General features: G+C 37.2%; 1 protein-coding gene across 6 annotated transcripts in view; it reads right to left on the bottom strand.

The window, feature by feature from the left end:
- LOC143027579 (SIN3-HDAC complex-associated factor) overlaps positions 1 to 17,688 on the bottom strand; it is a 57,546-nt gene extending 39,858 nt beyond the window's left edge. For 2 of the 6 annotated variants that reach the window (XM_076188902.1, XM_076188901.1), the window contains exon 1: positions 16,174 to 16,494. The gene's annotated coding sequence lies outside the window, so the exon portion shown is untranslated. The other 4 variants (XM_076188899.1, XM_076188900.1, XM_076188903.1 and 1 more) reach the window with 4 other exon arrangements.
- Between the last annotated feature and the right edge of the window lie 430 nt (positions 17,689 to 18,118).

The following is an 18,118-nucleotide window of genomic DNA, read 5'->3' as shown; positions in this document are numbered from 1 at the left end:
TTCTATTCTAATTTCATTGGGTCTTTATTAAGGTGAGCCAGTGAAATTAGAATAGGTGTGTGTGTATATATGTGTATATATGTATATATATATATATATATATTTATATATTATACATGTATTTATAGGTATATACACATGTGTATAAATCTTTCCCAGTGTGATGTATGCTGCTTCTACCAGTCTTCTCATTCTTTTCCCAGAGTCTGTTCGGAGAGGTCATGCCACTTCCCATTTTGGCAAATGTCTGTGTGTTTCTGTGTGTATGACTAGAGTTTGATCTTCTGCGATGCCATAGGTCATTCTTGTGTTCAGCCAATCTCTTCCATAAGCTTCTATATCCAGTAAGATTGCTAACAAGATTGAAGAAAAAGGCGAAAGAAATTCACGAAAGAACAAAAAATGAAATGAAGTCTCTGAATTATCTGGTGGTACTACATACAAGAAAAGCAGAAATCCTGACCCACTATACAAAGCTGGCATCCAAATTGAATATTCTTCCAGAAGAAAGATAAAGGACATCGTAAGAAGAAAGACAAGCTGGTCCTAGGAGGAATGGACCAATCAGCATACTACATTCTAAGATGCCAAGCTGGATGATCCATAATGACATTATATATAGTTAATGAACGTGGTCTGTCACTCTGAAAAAGACTTGTAGTCAAAATGTCAGTAATATAGTGTTCCTACTCCAACCTGCATTTCTCTCATGTACAAAATAAAAATAAAGAACACCCAAGCCTAGCTGAACAAAGTGGAGCAATGGCTCATAACAGAATGGAAGCTTAACCCCAGAAATCAACAGTGACAATAATGGAATTCTTGGCTGCGCATTTGATGTTTCTATGATTTCCACCCAATATTTCAAAGATTTGACAGCAAAAATCAATAAGAAAAACAACAGAATGAAATTCTAATAACCATCTACAAGCAATTCATAAGAACCCCCTCAAATATGCCCCCACAGTATAGTTTCCAACAATCAGCAAGATGAACAAAAATAATTTATAAACTTTACAGAATGGAGCAATGAGACTGGATGCACCAAAACCACCTCAACTGGACACCTGCATACCGAAACCAAAATCCTTCCAATAAACCACCATTAATGTATGGAAATGACAGAAATACAATTCTACACAAGGACCCTAAACACCATCAAAAGAAAGCAACAAAAATCTACATCTGCAGCATACTACTCAAACATCTATAACAACCTACCATTTATATCATACAAAACATCTACACAAAAACTCATTCAAATCATTAAACAAGCCCTTCAAGACAGACCACCAAACTCAATACCCTAACCCCAGATATAAGCCCCACAGGAAAAACCCTTCCACACCTGACAAAAACCACACTAGCACAGCTGTGCTCAGGATACCATCCAGCATTAAAACAGTACCAACACAGAACAGGCCTGGCCACAGATTCAAACTTTCTCAGAACACCAAACATCTGAAATCATACTCACACAGAAAAATCACTTCCAAGACAACATTAACATAACTACGCTAAGCTCACCACCCCTTGTTAAAAAAATACTAACAAAGATCTGACCTAACAACAGACACCAAATGCCCAAGACATCACCAACACACAAAACATCTAATACTACACTGTCCTTTCCTCACTTTCTCCAGACAACAATGAAAGATTTCTTTACTGAGTGACTCATGGGCTGAACTGGCGGCCACGGGTCTCCTGCAAGACTGACGAGTTAAACACCATACGAGGACAGAGCCTTTATTTGTACGAAGTCTCGCTTATTCAAGTAAATAATAAGTGAAACATCATACAAATAAAGGCTCCGTCCTCATATGGTGTTTAACTCCTGCAAAAGTTTAATTGATACAAAGCCACCAACACCAAAAACGAGTTTTAGTAGGAAATACACATGTCAACCTACTGGAATTACAGTTAGTGTTGGATGGACAGCTCCACTTGTTTACTACCTGGTAGTATTAGTTCACATTTCATACCTTGTATACAGGCTGACAATTACTTTCATGCCTCTATTTCTATGTCTGGTTTACAAGTAGGATGAGGGAATAATCACCTACACACATTTCCACTCATTCATCTACCTCTTACTCTCACTCCCAAATGATCCATGAATCTTTCAAGTATGTCTATTCTCATAACATGAACAAACTACATCAGGCTGGCCTATTCTACTCCTTCCCCAGTTCCTATCTATACCTGTCCTCTACCAAACTCTTACTATTCTGTGCAGTCACATCTTGAGATTTCACAAGAGGCTCTGTCTAAACATCTCATTTCCAACACTCCCATATGACTCATCTTAGATGCATTATTTAGGCTTCATTCCCATATGTAACAGTCTGCAGAACTACCACTTCCTATGTTCCTTTTACTGCTTCAAGATCTCCTATTATTTCCCCATTCAGTTCTCAAAAAACCTCTTCCTTTATAACCACTCATCCTTCACTGTTCTACTCTCATAAATATCTGTCCTCAGATATCAAAATTTCTACTTCATCCAGTCTCTCCCCATTCAATTGTACACCAACCTTCTAACCCCAACTCTTGGAAAGCACCAGCACTTGCTCTAATACATTAACTATTAGATTTTTCCTCAAACATACATGATCAAACTATCTTCTGTTAACACTCCTCTGAATTCTAATAACAGAACAAAATCACCTCAATTTTTCTCCAACTTTACTCCCCAACTCAAAACTCTTTTACCCACTTCTCCCTTCACTCCATCCATACACAAATTAAACAGTCACAGGGGCATTACACAACCTACCTCAGACCAACATTCACCTTAAGCAACTCTCCTTATTGCCTACAATCACAACAGCTTCACACCTATTATAAAACCATCCCCTCCCACTCCATACATTTCCAGTCTCCCACATTCCTTTCATACCCACTTTACCATATATAACACTCCTTCAGTCAAATACTATACAGAGTACCTCTTACCAAAGAACCCAATGTAACTGATTTGATTAATGTGATGGAACATATGAGTTACAATAATCCAAAAATCATGAGAACAGAAGATGAGAGAAGGAGCACTATGTTATAATACTATAATCCTTTTCAAGACAATGCACAAATCCTGAGAAGTGAAGGTGAAAGTTTAAGTTGTTACATAAAGATCTAATTAGAATTTACAGTAGGACCCATGTATGGAAAATTAAATTCAATGTTAAGAAATTCAAAGTATCAGAAATGGGCAGAAATTCAAAGATGCAACCTGAGATATACAAGAAAAGAAATAAAAGGCGGAGGAAGGGTAGTGGGGAGGAGAGGAAGGGTTGGGGGAGGAGATCCCTTCCTCTCTATGCATTCTTTTGTATAATTTGTCTCCCTATTTAAAGGTCTTTCTTCTTATACTCCTACTTAATTCTTTCCATCCCTCCCTCCATTCTGTCTATGTGCCTCAACTAGTTCATCTTCTACCATATCCACTTCCATTATACTCTATTCCCCACATGTCTCTAATGTTATCTTGCATACTTTTTTATTTAAATCTCAAACAGCCAATCCCTAGAATCTTTACCTTTTTCAATAGTACCAAATCCTTTCAGTCCATAACTCACTTCAATACAATCAGTCAATTCATCAATTGTCTAAGGTCTCTATCAGGTGATCCATGGTTCCCAGCATTGGTCACCGGATTGGTCCCCGTCACTCAAGGAATTGTTATTGTCTAGATGGGTCAAGAATGGAACAGTGGAGAGAGAGGAGAAAGAGGGGGGGAGAGAGATGAGAAAGAGAGGAGAGAGAATGATACTGACAATCAATGACTGATATTCTCTTTCTACTACCATAAGTCAACACCATTGAATCTGTCCCATATTAACACAACAATGAAAACAATCCACAGTTTCTTCCCTCAACAGCTATGGGAGGGCCTGAGGACCACTGCCAGCCACTGTGGGGCTGAGGGTTTCCAATCTATGAAAAATTAAGGGAACAATTACTATCATTAAGCATAAGCCTTCACTATATTTGGACTAAGGACATACTAAATATACACCACACACGGTGTATTTTCACTCAAATAATTTAGCATAAAACCATATCCCTTTATTCTGGCTGACCCTAGACTATTTCATTTTCCCTATATGGGACCCATTTGGTAATGTCAGAATTAATACACATCTTGGCAACAAAGGGATTAAAAGAACACAGCAAGTCAAACTTTATCTTGACATGAGATGCTCAAGATCCCCATACCACAAAGAAAATGCAGAATACAACACTGCTCCACATACAAACAGTGCATAAGCACATCTTACTATTTTGAATACAAAATTTTGTGCACAAGCTCTCAAGCCCAACAAGCATCTCATACTGGCTACACACAAGCATAAAGTATTTTTCCATAAAATGGATAGGAAGATGAACAATTTCAGAGAACCCAATTAGAACATGCAGCTGTGATGCCGGGCAAAATGAATGATATGAATAAGATTGAAAGGCAGCAACTACACTGGTCCCCAGCCTAGCACAGAAAGTCATAAATTGATTGACTAGAACAATTCAAACTGCCTTCATTCAAAGAATGTGGAGATGTCACATAACTGTGGTGTTCAGATCCATGGAAATAATGGATGAGAAATGGCAACCTCAAACTGTCTGGACATAAGATTTAACTTTGAAGAAGGTAGAAAAAATTTCCCACCAAAGCAAACTTTTTTTCCATCAACCTTGTTATGAACCAAAAGGTCTTCAGTTGGCATGTTTCATTGTAACAAGGCTGTGAAAAAGACTATATACCTCAACTACATGCATGAAATACAATTTTCCCTACAGATGCATTATCTTGGGAATTAGCAATCCAAACAACATAAACAAATTCAAGGCAAAGTTTGACTGACGGCAACAAAGATGGGACCCAACAAGCATTTTTTTCCTGTACATTACAATTTGGCAAATACAACACATATCAACACCCAGTATACAGCAAGAAACACCTACCACATACTACTCACAAGTCTTCCAAAACCAACACATAATATCCCACACCCCAAAGAAACAAATACACAAATTAACTGTACATTACATGGATGAAAAGATAAAGACAAAAATCACAGCCCAATCTTCCCTAGATTAGAATATGCAGCCACCGCACAGTACCAACAGTGAGATATAAAGAGCAGTAACTAAAATGGTACCCAACCTAGCTGATAAACCACTGGAGAGAAATTGAATAATAAATCTGCTACTGCTACAGGAAATGCAGAATTCAGATTCAAGAAAGGGGTGGACAAAGTCAATGAAGAAAACATCCTGGTTTATAACAGGAGGGTACGAGATCATGAGAACAAATAAAAAAGAAGCTGTCTGAAGGATACAAAGGACTACATTTTTCTATTGAGATTTGTAAGTCATGCTAGTCTACCTATGCATAGGTCAACACCCAGAGCTAAAACAAAAACACAAAATCATAGTACATAGTTTTTTTCCAAATGCTTTACCCATCTAATTTTGATCATTCTTTCACAAATTTTTGCTACTGTACTTGTAAGAGATACCAGTCTATAGTTTGTAGGGTCTTCTTTGTTTCCCCCCTTATATATTGGTACTATATTTGCTCTTTTCCAATATTCTGGAACCTTTCCTTCCTTCAATGAACAGCTCATTAGACTGTGTACTTTGTCTGTTAGCTTGTCCCTGCATTCTCTCAAAATCCAGTTTGCCCTTTCATCTGGACCATGCAATTTTCTGACAACGAGATTACTCAAGTGATTCATTATTTCATTCTTTGTTACTTCTATCTCTTTCATAGGGGGTGGGGGGACTTTCCTCTCCCATTCGACATCTCTAAGTTGTATGTTCTCCATCATAAACACCAATTTAAAATGCTTGTTCATAATTTCTGCCACTTCTATTTCCTCTGTGTATTCTATTCCTCCTTGTCATAGTTTCACTAATTCTTGTTTGCTTTTCAGTTTGTTGTTTACAAATCTATAAAATAGTTTTGGTTGATTTTTATATTTTTCCATAGCATCCTTTTTGTATTTTCTTTTTTCTTCTCTGCGCACTTGTACATACTCATTTCTATAATCAGTATATATTTTCCATTTTTCGAGTTGTTTATCTTTCCTCCATTTTATCCAAGCTTTATTCCGTTTATCTTTTAACTGTCTACATCTTTTGTTGTACCAACATTTTACATATCCTTTTTCTTGTTTTTGTCTTGGAACATATTTTTCCACTCCTTCCTTATAAATTGTCAAAATTTTCCATTTCTCTTCTAATGTTGTTTCCTCTTTGTATATCCTTTTCCAGTCTGCTTTTTGAACAATTTTCTCATTTTATCAAATTTTTTCCATACATCATTCTTCCCTTTCTATATTGTTTGTTTTTTCTCATGTATTTTTCTTAATTTAGTTCCAGTTCTACTAATATATGGTCACTGTCAATTAGTGGTGTCTTATATTCAATCTTGTACACTATTTCAGGTTCTGATGTAATTATTAGGTCTAGTTTCAATGGCTCTTCCTCATTTCTATACCTAGTATTCTCTTGTATCCTTTGTGTCATTGTATGTTCTATAATCATATCAAGTAGTACATTTCCCCATAGGTTGCCTCCTTCACTGTCATTTCTTCCCAGCAGATTTCTTTAAGTTCTTCTATCTTCCATTATCTTATTTAGTGTTATCTTTGTGTCTTCTAACATATTCTTGTGTTCTCTCTCTTCCCACGAAGCTGTTTTAGGAGGCACATAATTTACCACAAACTTCCTGCTCTTCTTGTCCCTGTCCTCTATTTCCATCATAATCATTTCCACTCTATTCTTTCCATATGTAACATTCCTCACATTTATATCCTTCTTAGTCAGGAACATAACTCCACCACCTTGTTTTACTTCTGTTTCTAATCCAATAATTATATACACCATGACCTACACTGTTGGGTGGTAATGGACCTTTCAATTTTGTCTCCACAATTCCCATTATGTCAGGTTCCTTTTCCATCTGGTATTCATTCAGTTCAATCAAGCCTGTTATTAAGCCATCTATATTTGTGAAAGACACTTTTAATTTTCTGTTTCTCTTCTGTTTTTCTATCATATGAGCCATTTCCTCACTTTCATATCCACTACTCTCCAATAGAATTTCTGTCTGACTGTTCTGTTCTCGTTTTTTCCCCTTAGCTTCGATTCTTTTTGGTTTCTCTTCATCTCTTTCCTTTTTATTCATCTCTCTTTTTATCCATACCTGTTTGTACATACATACATACATATACCAAGGCTTTTTCCCCCTTACAAGGGAGGTAGCCAAAAAGGGAAAGGCATAAAAACACTCCCACCCATTTCATCCCTGTTTGTACTGATCACTTTCTGCTAGTTTTCCTGTTTTTGATAACACATTCTCTGCTGTTGTTTGTGACCTGAATTTGACCTAAATTGGTCTGGTCTTGTATATATTGTATTTCCCCAGTATATTTCTTCAATTTCTTTCCTTTTTACTATTCACCTTGATATATTTTTAGTACCTTGTTCACTCTTTCTTTCTCATCTCTTACTTTTGTAGTCCTATTTGGATTATGTTTCTCTTCCATTCCTAATATAATTATACATTTCTTTATATCTGCTAAGTCTTTTACTATATTCTCCTTCTCTCTCATCACTTTAATAACTGTGTCCTTAGTGTGTTCCTTCATCTGTTTCACTACATCTTTAAATTCAATTTTGCTATTCTCCTGAACCTTTTTCCAACCACTTACCTCTTTTGCTATTGACTTTTTATTCTCTTTATTATTCCTCTTAAATTCATCATTCTCATCCTTTGCTTCTTTTAATTGTCTTTTTAATTCTTATATTTCTTTATTTAGGTTTTGGTTCTCCTTTAGTTCTTCCAATTTATCAACTCTGTGTAATCAGTGCAAGTTTGAACCTAACCTCCCATGATTCATTCATTTTTGTTAGTTTTTCCTTTAGATTTGCTAATCGGGGGAGGTTGTCATCTCTTCCCTCATTAAATCCATAGAAATAATGATCTCTACTTTCTATTACACTGTTCTTATCTATATTTCTAATTTTTATGTCTTTACTGATTTCTTCGACTTCACCAGTGTCATCTGCACATCTCGTTTACATTACTTCTGACGTCCGGGGCCCATTCGTCCCCTTCCTCATTTTCTTCCATTTTCCTCAATAATCCCTCCCCTTCTCCTTTTTCTTCACCTTCCCACTACACCACGAGCTTTCCCCTTCCCTACTAATACAACACAGGTACTCCCTCATCATTGAAATCCACGAAAATTGCATTTTTTCCGGAGTTCCAATCTTCACCGTCAATTCGACAATCGCGTTTGTGTGCGAACTTATCATTTCTAACTTCTACTATTCTTCCTACGACCATCCTCAAATCCCTCCTTTACTACTTTTCTGGCACAAAGATAGAAAAGACAATATACAATGCTCATCCTTTTCACTCCTCACTTTAAATATTTACACTACAATTCTCCCCTAACAGTTCTATCCATTCAACCTTGGGACATTCCTTTCATGAAACAGGTTGTTGCCCTGCTCTATACATTCTTCTCCCAATATGCACATTTTCATTTGTTCAACATCTTGACCACAAGATGAACATTCACTCTTCCCATCCTTTCTTTTACTTGCTCTTATAGCCTTTGAATTATGAATTCTCACATGACCAAACCATGTCAAACAGCACCTCCTCTCTTCTCTCCCTCCCTCACTCAATGGCCAATCTCTTTCCTATAACCTTTCATGTATACTAGTACCCAATCATCTATAACTACTTGATCTTTTCTCTCACTATTCAACTGTACATCAACCTTATGCCCACTCTTGGACAACACCATAATTTCACTCTCATATATTAGTTATGACAATAATGCCTTTGGGCATGCAAGAATGGTCTGTTGGATTAACTGTAGATTTTCCTCCACACGCCCTGATTGATGGTGGTCCAGGTGCTCCACTGTCACTCAGGGACACACCTTTGCTCAGGTCATTCTTTTTTTAATATTAATTACCTAACCATTAGCGATCCCAAACCGTTAGGTAAAGAAAAAAATATATATAAATATAAAATGATCTGAGTGATGGCGTGAGCATGAGTGATGGTGCAGAGCAACAGTGGACCACCCTGGACCCATACCAATCTGTGCTCAGGGTGGAGATTTCCCCTCCACCTTTAAAGTCTAGGACTGTATTTGGTCAAATTTTTATCAAGTTTCTAAGGTCCTGAACTTGATGATAAAGAAATTAAACAAATAAATGATTAACAAGTATATGAATTTATATCTTCCATAATTTAGCTGATGCTGACCTGATTAAAAGCTGTTTTGGAGTGTTGGAAAAATGACATTCAAATTTTAGAAACAAGTAAAATTTTCCAGGTCAGCAGCTCAGTTTTAATATAATGATTTATTCCACAATATGGAAAACTATTATACAGTTGAGCAGTACGAGACTAGGCCTGCAGTGTCCAGATTTCCATTTTCTTTGTTTATTATAGTAACTACTAGGCCATGCTATTATCATGATATCGGCCTATACATATATAGATATGCAAGCAATATGTTGCACACAATATCAATTTGCATATTTAATTTGCATTTTCATACAACAAAGAAAATACGATACTACAACTTATTGTTATATACAAAGTAATGACTAGATGTAACTCATAACTAAAATTCTTTGTCATAAAACGGGTACTCCATAGAATAAATTCATTACATGTCATATCATTTGCATACCAAGGACACATTTGAGGAATTGTTGTACATTTACCATTATTAATATTATATAGATGATGTGATACATGAGGTGGAATGGAGGTGTATATGGATGATGTTGTGATGCATGAGGTGGAATGGGTGGGGGGACGGGGGGTGAGGTAGCATGTGTGAGCAAATTTCGACACAGCCCGAAGGGAATTCTCCCCGTCTTCGCCTTTATGCATGGGGGGACGGAGAGGGGGGTCGCCGATTTAATGAAGCGGCCTTGCTGTGGATGTGCTGTGTCTTGCGACACTGCTTCTGACCCAGGGCAGTGAACAAGGTGCAGGGATGACCCGTCATCCAGGAGGTGCTAAGATGAGAGGGAGGGTGGAGGGGTGTGGAGTGTATTCAGGGATGGAATGGGTGGGAATGACTTTATGCCTTTTCCTTTTTGGCTACCTCCCTTGTAAGGGGGAAAAAGCCTTGGTATATGTATGCATGTATGTAATATTATAACAGTACACTTCTATAATATTTTTCCTATTTCCCTTAATTCCTAGTTTCTGGGTTTATGATTATCTTGAACCTTTCTCTCACCTAATGACTCTCCCCACTTCCTTACTTTTTAAAACCCTTCACTGCAATGGCATCTTTACAAATCTTTTTTCTGGACGATATTCAGCTGTTTTCATTCTGCTTGGGGGTAGGACCTTCCACAGAATTAACCTCATTTAACTTTGATGATGGCATCTTTCCTGATTTTGTTATGGCAATGCCAAAAGGCTTTTATTCAGTTTAGGGTACCTCCATTCTCAAAGGCTAACTTCCTTTTTTCAGACAACATAGCTCTTCTTAAAATTCTTTATGACTGACTTATTTGTCCCAGATCCTCTTCTCTATCCATCTTTGGTGGGATCAATGCCAGGTACCTGCTTGTGGAGGTCTTTCAAGATGGATGACAGAGAGAATAATTTCAGTTTCCCATTTTCATAACCTGTCAATCACTTTCACCTCCATCTGAGGATGCATCCCCAAAGGGCTGAAACTCTATCTCAAGATTTCTACAAACCCCAACTGTAATTCTTCTAGATTTTCACACACCAAGAACTGACAACCAGTGACTGCCCCATCACGAGACCAATTTTAGTATGTTTATTGTCTTGTTGATTTTCACAGTCAGATCTTTGACATAAATATTGAAGAGCATGTATCACAAGTGGGGTTTACAATTTTTTTAACAAGAGAGAGAAAGAGAGAGAAGGGAGGTACATTGTGAAAAAGAGAAAAAACTTTGTGAAGATAATTAAGACATGTGAACAGAATGCAGTAGGAAAAGATGAACTGGACTTTATGAAGATGGTTTAGACCTATAAGAAGAACAGAGTAATTGGTAATAACAAGCTCTTTTAACTTTGGGGACAATATAACACTGAACAGTTGAAACTATATATGTAGCAGGGGAAAGATCTAAGTAGGGTAGCAGAACAAAGGGATACAAGTTAAAAAGTATATTGGTGTTTTGTTGTTATATCCTTGGAGACAATACTGCAAAGAGTGATTAGGCAGTTAGAGCTGCAATGTGGGCATCAAATACATGAGATATATCCTTTTTCTTTCCGAGCCCTGACCTTTAAAGTGAAAATAGGCAAGGTATTTTTTCCCAATTCAAAAAGACAGAACATATCTCAATATAAAATACAAGAATTATAAACAACACAATATACTGGATTTTACAAAAAAAAAAAAAAAAAAGTCGGTGGCCACAATTTCCCAGCTTCAAGTGTACACGGGCAGAAAATGCTAGTACAGTACTTCTAATCTAGATTTATCAACCAATAATCCTCCTAATCTGCCTATCCTGAATTTTCATGTCTGATCCACAACTCTGGAGGTAGTAAAGAGTAGTAGGTGAGTGTTCAACATTATTTATATGTAGAGATAAATCATTACAGAACAATGCTTGACTGTGGCCTATAAGGATGTCATTCAAGTCTTTAATTTACTGCATAAAACTGATGCATTCAAAACCCTATACAAAAGAATCAGAATGGAAACTAACTTCAAAAGATAAGCACACTTGGTTAGTCACTCCAATAGCCCACATGGAAAAAAAAAAAAAAAAAAAAGACAATGGTTTAGAAAGTGATAGCCCAAGCTCAAACAATATACGAGTTCAAATCTAAATATGATAATTAGAAATCAAGGATATAGATTAAGTTGGAACTCTACAAGAATTTGAGGCTAGGTATGATAAAACATTAGAGAACAAGAGACGGGTACCAACAAGCATTGCTCCTTTTCTGTATACTACAATTGTGTAAATACAAGACAAGAGCAAAAAATTTGATAGATGTCTTTAGCAGTCTGGAAGAACATACTTTTGCGATTGGGAAGATCGGTATATATATATAATAGAAATAATGAAAGACTGAAGACCAAGCCAAGCTGACATAAAGCCACCAACAAAATTAATAGCAATGACTTTGTCCAAAATGAGATTCCAAAGATTGATGCACCTATACAGCACAATACCTACAGGTACAGCCCAAGTTCAAACAATACATGAGTTCAAATATAAATATGATAATTGGAAATCAAGGATATAGATTAAGTTGGAGCCCTTGGAGAAAAAAAAGACATTCTAGCTATTCAAAATGTCCAAAGAAGGGCTACAAGGATGGTTCCTGGTCTGAAAGACCTGACATATGAGGAAAGACTAAAAAAACTAGATTTACCATCATTAGTTTATAGAAGAGTTAGGGGAGATATGATTGAGACATAAGATGATGCATGGCGAATATGAAGAAGGTGCAACACCACTTTTGATGACTAGGGAACAAGCAACCAGGGGACATGGTTACAAACTGTATAAAAACCAACAAAACAACAAAATGCTGAGAAAGAACTATTTTACATATAGGATTGTGGACATCTGGAACAGCCTGCCTACCCAGGTTGTACAGGCTCCTACTATGGCTTCCTTCAAACGTCATCTAGACAAGCACTGGGATAGACAAGATGTTAAATTTAATTTTGAAGCAACGTTCAATGTCACCAAAAAAATTATCAATGAGGTTCTGGATACAGTGGCCTATAGGCCTGCATCTTAAAAAAAAAAAAAAAAAATAGTTGGATGTCTTTAGCAGTCTGAAAGAACCAACTTTTCAACTGATTAGGAAATATATATATATATAATAGGAAAAAAGAAGAAGAACAAGACCAAACCTAGCTGACATAAAGCCACCAACAAAATTAATAGCAATGACTGTCCAAAATGGGGTTCCAAGGACTGACGCACCTATAGCACAGAACCTACAGGGCCTGATATATCCTATATTCCATGGACAGAGGATCTATGCTCACTGCCAAAACCTATATTAAATATGAATGAATACCTTCACATGTAACCTTCTCAGACCTGATTACCTTTTCCAGTAAGCTCTTATTTCACTAGAGGTAAGTACAACCAACCCCACTCCACCACTAGTAACAAAGGCCATCCCCAAAGCAGGTAGGGTTACAATCAATGACAACCTACCATTCACACAAAATTAAACCCCTTTCCCACATATCCTTGTGCATTCATTCAAACGTGGAAGCTGAATCTTTCATTCATATGGACTGTATTTTAGATTACAAATTAATAACACAGGGTTGCAAACATTAATCAACCTAATAATTTCTCTGCTTTGCTCTTAAATGATTTACATCTTGAGTATTGATGACACAAATTTTATGTGATCAACATTTTTAGGATGTTGGCAATATTACTGTGGACCAGTCATACAGCATTCTTTTATGATAGGAGATTTATCTCCACTGAAAAGAGAATGCTGATCAAAGGTTTAATTTCAACTATCCCTACATTCTACTACCCTCTTAAAATCTTTCTTCAACAATATCTATGATTTTTCCTTTTCAATACAATATCAGTTCGCAAGGATAGAAGCACTGGTTGTTGTTGACAAAATAGTAGTCAGCAATTTCAAAATTTTAACAATTAAATAATGTTACTATTATTTGTTTCTAATTTTCTTTTAATAATTCTAATCACTGAACTTCTAAAACCCAAGGTAGAAAGGAAAAATTAAATTGACTGCATTATAAAAAGTAAATGGCAAGCAATGTATCAATCTGATTAATTTTAAAAGACGATAACACTTTTTACGTTTCCAATTACTTGTTTAAGAAGTAATTTACGGTTCCCCCCCAAAAAAAAAGATAAAATGGAAAAAATGCAAATAAATAAATAATGTCTTGCATACCATTCTCTTGCACTCACACAGTACACCCTCACTGCCCTCCATACATCATCAAAGACAACACAACACTATGCAGACCATGTTGACATACTGTTATAAAATGTTGCAGGTAATCCGATCTCGGTAATTGGTGATCACTGGTCACAGCAACTTACATTATCACTGACCACTAGATCTAAAAACCACGGCACACTATCACTGATGTTGCATCACATCACTGCTGGGGCACTTCTGTGCTACATCATCACTGACACAGTACAACATTGCCACTGAAACACTGATCAGTCACACTGCCACTGAAATTATGTTGCACCGACACAATATAAATGAAGCATTACTGCACCACAATGACTGACACTGATGCATTTCACTCACCAATTTGCTGTACCACTTCATCACTATTAACACGATGAATCATTTTCATCACTATTTCACTTTCTCACTGCACCACTATGTTTGGCAGTATCACATTCGTAAAACGGCAGTACCATAGACTATAATCTATGACACTGCTGAATCACATATGCTAAATCCCACACATCACGTGTGGTGAACTTGTCCATTTTTATACATGAATAGCATTACATCACTGATCATCACTGATCAACACCACTGACTCCCTCACCCAATCACATACACACTCATAAAAAATTAATAACTTACTAGGGAACCTAGGGAACAACACATTTTCATATTATAATTATCATTGGAATATATCAAAATCTGTTTAATTGCTACAATCTGGATCCTCACTCACAATACTATTATAATAAATCTTCCCTACTAACAGTTGATACTATTGTAAAGCATCAGAGATGCTCCTGTCTATAACTGTACCTGATCTTGACTATGGCCTGTAAATCCCAAGCTGCAAGCAACCAATTATGCTGAAATTAAGAAATCACTGCAGATATAGCTACGACATATACAAAACCATCAAGAACACATGTAAACCCCACATTTTTAAATGACAATTAACAGACATCATGGCTGCTAATTTCATAGTATAAATACATAAATATGGAACCACTTGACAAAATATTACTAATGCAATGAAACCTCAAAATACATACAGCACTGTATTCCAATTGGGGGTTCATTATGCACTGAAATACTATTTTGCTTGTATCATAACCAATGTTTAGAAAAACTGAAGACAATATTATAATAAAATCATTGTTAAATATAGTCCTCATGGACACAGGTGTTGATCAAGATAATCAGTGATGAAATACAAAAGCTTAACTCAAGTGCCATAAAAATGTATCATCAACTAGTTTATAAACCAATTCAACATATTAAACATTAAGGTACTGCTGTCATAAATGTATGTTTATATATTTCCAAACATTATATCAGCACTATTCATGTATGTACCAGGCACATGTCAAATGGAATCACCACATAACCCATTCCTATCATTCCTTATCAACATTCTAAATGGCAATGTCTTACTTGGTTCCCTAATGCACTAAAAAACCTCCCTAACCTTAATCCCACCTGTAAATGACACTGCGTCATCCGAGTATTATCTACCTCAACTGTCTACCAGAAGCGTCATCAGAGTATCAAATACACCGGAGGTGTCATTTGAGATTTACCGACCTCATTTGTCTACCAGTTTCTGGTCGTCTATATCTTATTCCCTTTCCTACATATAATCAAAACAAATATTCATCCCCATATACTCGCAATACACCAGGGCAATTGCCTACCGTTCCACTTCGCAAAGACTAACGCAGTTTTAAAAAAATGTCTATCGACAAAGATAGCCGGACCTCCCCGCGTCTATGACAATTTTCGGAAATTCCCTAATATTAATTAATCTTACTAGGAAAAAATAATAACAACCTGTAATTCATATTAATCCTATTAATTTCCACGTCTGTATATAGGGAAATACTTTAAATACAAGTACAGTAGAACTAAACGCTGGTCGGGGCGTGCTATTCCCAGAGAGTTTTGCTCCATTTCCGTGCTTCCTAGTCTTTGTCAAGATACGCTTCGGAATGATATGCAAACGATAAAGACAACATTCTAAATAACTCGGCACAACAAAATTTGGTACAAGACTTTGTATATTGCACCTGTCACAAACCCTGTCAGGCTCACATCTGTGGCAAAATCCACGACCTCCCTCATCGATCCCACGAGGTCAAATGTAAACTATCGGCATGAACATCTATATAATAAAAATGTATACACCAGATACTAACCAAACAGATTTACATTACTTTCACTGTCACACTTATATAACTGTTCCACTTCTACAGTTCACATGAAATTGTATTTCTTCCTCTAGATTCTTCTTACTCATGTAAAATCCAACATTGGCTTCTGTTCTCATAGAAATCATGTGCGATCTTTCAAATAACCAAATCACTTCTGAAGTGACAGTTCGCAATCACACATGAACTCCACAATTTTGCACGAACACACTAAGTTTAGCACTGAACGTACAAAATTCGCCAACCACTAATTTCGTGTGTTACTGTATTAATTACACTTCATGCCAAACACTTCAGTACTGACGTCAGAATCTCAAGGACTCACAAAAAAGGAATACGTGATCAGAACTTCATGCGAGAGGTGTCTCCCTCTCTAGCTCGGGCAGATGTATGACAGAATAGAAACGAGGGAGTGAGAGAAGACAGGGAGGGTGAGGGAGGGAGCGTGCAGGAGGAGGAGCAGAGGGAGGGAGGGAGTGACAGAGAGGTGTAGGTGTCGCTCCAATCGGGGCCACATAACGCAATACTGGGAAGGCCGATGGCAGACATTCACAAACATTCAGTCACTTCCCGTAGACTGTTTTCTCAACAGTTAACCTCAAAACACAATGGAACTTGCTTCATTTGGGCAGACAATGCGTTCAAACACTTCCAAATTCACTCCTGCGAAACGGCGGCGTATTTCATAATCTAATCGATCAGTGTCTCGCAGTTTTGTCCTTCGGCGTTAGGCTTAACAATCATGGTGCGGACGCACAACACATCCGGTAGTTCGTGAACTACTTTTGAAATGTGTTCAACAAAAAGACAACACTGACACAATACATACGACGGTAGATCTCCAAATGTCAACACGAAATGTCAGGGCCACTACACTCTCAAAAGCCAATAGATGCGGGCCAGCCAGCCTCCACTTCCATTTATTCATAACTTCACATTTCCGTTCACATTACAGTGGACGACATGACAACCGCACCAAGAATCACTTCATCACACGAGTTGTTCAACCTGCTTCGTTCGATAACTGCGGTGCCATTTTATTATACCAATGGCTGAGTTTGAATAACCCAAGCGCTACATGAGCAGCGATGGCGGACGAGCGCTACATGGACGTCTGGCATCAGGATCGATAAATCCTGATTGCCAACAACACCACACGTTCTACAGTGATGCACCTTCACTGACTTCCGACAACATGCAACTCCACTTCGTTCTCCTTCTTGTACAAAGATAAACAAGATGATCATACGCTTTTGAACAACCAACACCAACAAACGCCCTGGGAGCGCACTTCTCCCATGGTGTTTTCTCGCCTTTTCACCGCAATTTTCACTTAAAACACACACCAATTATATTCCTTTACCTTAAATTCACAAATATACTGATTATTATTGCTGTCACGATGCTACTTGTTGAATTTAAGCACCTATGTAGACAACTGCTGCTGCGCGTCCTCTTCCTACCAGCACAATGTTTGAAACTGCTGAAGAGGCACGCCTCGACTCCCTGTGTAAATCGCACTTCCTCTCCACCCCTCACCATCCACCTTCGTTTCCCACTCCCTGTGCGCACACGGCGATGGGAAACCCAATGTTTGGCTTTTTCATTCTGTTTCCATATGGAAGACACTCATTATATGTTGATAATATCAACTACACATACATGAAAGATTAGTTTAGATGGGGGTATGCGTTGTAATAGTTTTACTAGCAGTAATTAATAAGAAAATAGTTTCATGGTGTCTCCTGCAAGCTTGACGGCATCTGGAGCATCAGCTGGCAGTGACGTCAATATGAGCAAATATGACGTCATAAAATTGTGACGCCATCTTAAAGCGGCCAATCACGTTTGCATACACACAGTGAAGGAGACTGTCAGCCAATCAGCGTATAGATTCCTCACTTCCTTTCGTTTCGACCATTCAGATTTGTTA

Source organism: Oratosquilla oratoria, chromosome 8, assembly GCF_046742065.1.
Source record: "Oratosquilla oratoria isolate Oo_2021 chromosome 8, ASM4674206v1, whole genome shotgun sequence".
NCBI classification, from domain to species: domain Eukaryota; kingdom Metazoa; phylum Arthropoda; class Malacostraca; order Stomatopoda; family Squillidae; genus Oratosquilla; species Oratosquilla oratoria.
The sequence above is the reverse complement of the archived record's forward strand: the minus strand, read 5'-3'. Positions and strand labels throughout refer to the sequence as shown.